This window comes from Euprymna scolopes, chromosome 17, assembly GCF_053919585.1.
Source record: "Euprymna scolopes isolate OS-2025 chromosome 17, ASM5391958v1, whole genome shotgun sequence".
NCBI classification, from domain to species: Eukaryota; Metazoa; Mollusca; class Cephalopoda; order Sepiida; family Sepiolidae; genus Euprymna; species Euprymna scolopes.
Window position 1 is genome coordinate 73,092,971 of NC_136498.1, and position 2,355 is coordinate 73,095,325.

Genomic DNA, 2,355 nt, shown 5'->3' on the forward strand with positions numbered 1-2,355 from the left:
TGCTCTATCATTATTTTCATGGCAAACGTTCGTCTGAATTTCAATTTATGGTCACCCCCTTGCCAAATTTTCACAAAAAGGCCCTCGTCTAGCTACAACAAGCATCAACCATTTCTCCCACTCTCTATCTATACCTAAGTCTAAACACAGATTTCAGGAGCAAAGCTTCTTCCCTAGAACTGTCCGCCTGTGGAACTTTGTTCTGCTGGCCTGCCTTCCAGCTGACTACAATATGTTTATCTTCAAGTCCAATGTAAAAATCTTCTTGTTTATCCCCGAAATAATATATTTCTACCCTATTTCCATTACTAATTTCTACTTTGTTGCCCTGGTGACCACTGTACCTTGAACCTTTATCCTTGAGTGGCCTTCAAGCTTTGATAAGTGGTAACCACCTTGTAAAAAAAAAAAAATTAATCTATCTATAAATGTATGTGAGTTATTCCCCTTTGCTTTTTTAGCTGGTATGTAATATATATCCTAAACACTGTCAAAAGATAGAGTGGCATAAGTCTATCACTCAAGGTATCTTCACTTTTTTGGTGTGACACGATTTCTTGTATAAAGCGTTCAGACTTTCGTGGCGTACTGTGATACTATGGTTGACCTACGACCGTTAAAGACGGAAGTAGAAAAACAGATAAAATAAAGTAGAAAATAGATTTATCAAAAGACAATGGATCGGAATTTGTTCTTAACGCAAAGAGAAACAAGGGTAGCGTTTAAATTAGGGTGTGACGAACAGCGATAACAAAAGGGCTGAACAATGGATTTAAGGATCAAACAATGCGCATGTAGGTATTTTGGGGGGGAGGATTACTGTGAGCCAGGGGGACAGTAAGAGCGACACTTGACGGGGAGGGGGAGGAGGTCAGTCAAATTCTTAGTTAGTTGAGGCATGAACTCCAAGGTGGGCAGTTAGATTTTGGATACAGCCAAGGGTAGATGGTCGGTCAGAGGTTCCCAAGGGAGATGAGATTAACTGATGGCAAGTGACTGACACAGCCTCAACAGAACGTACATGTGTACTAGCAGGTAGAGGGTTGCTGGGGACACACACACCCATAGCCCAACAGTAAAATTATCAGAATCTGCATTTTCCTTTTGCCCCTGAATTTTGTTTTATTTTATTTTTGTACGCTCCCCATCGATGGTCACCAGTTTAAACAAGACGACACGACCAGAACTAGAATGATGAAAGATGGAGAACAAAGCCGCAGCACACACGTTAGGGATTGGCAAATTGTTGGTGGGGCCACATGAAGTTAACAATTAATTGTTATTACCTCATTCTGTGTTCGCGATTGTGTGGCATTTTTATTTGTTGGAATAAACTACTTTTACTTTTGTTGTGTGAAGCTCTCTTATTTGAAATTCAGTTGCTCATGACATAATCTTCAGGTTAGGTTTCCATAGCTATTTTATAGCTTTCAAATCAGCCAGACGCAAACATTACCTTAGACCCCTCAAACAAGAAAGACAAAATGCTTGGCTAGCGATTCACCTCTAACACCACTTTAGACCTCACAAACAATTCCCTCCCAAATTTCCCTTGATGAACAGAAGCTACACTTGATGATTTGGAAATCACTCTTTCTCATGTCTGTGATATCATAAAAAACTTGGACATCTCCAAGGCATATGCGTCTGATCTCGTCCCTGCTATACTAATAAAGAAATGCTCCATTGAGCTAGCCCATGTATTCTTCAAAGTGTACAACAAATACTTTGTGTAATCTTGCTTCCTTAATTGCTGAAAAATTGCATCTACCACAGATGCAATTTAAAATAATTCTGGTGAAAGAACTGTTCTGCTCAATTATCACCCCGTCAGTTTCATCCTCTTCTTTGCTAAAATCTTTTATCCATTAAATAATCAAACGCTAGTCCACCACCTCATAAAACCTAATTTTCTCTCTGGCAGTATGGATTTAGGCAAGCCTATTCTAATGCAGATATTTTAACGGTCATCTCTGACCACATATACCATGCACTGCATAAGGCAGGGGAAGCTGATATATCCAAAACCTTTGATAAGGTCTGTTACGAAAGGTTTCTAATCAAATATTAAATCATATGGACGAATGCTAAATATAATTATTAGATTGAGAAGAAAGTTCTTGCGGAATTTTTCATTTTGATTTCTAATAATGAATTTTCAAATAAGTTTTCGCCATAATACCTTTATTTTATATCATTTTAAAAAGTGTTTGTTCTATTTAATTGTTTAAATTAAAATCATTTTAAAACAATTGTCTTCTTTTCAGAACGTTGGATACAAGATGAAAAAAAAGCAAATTCGCACAATTTTCTTGTTTCAATTCAAGCTAGGCCAAAAAGCTGCTGAAACAGCTC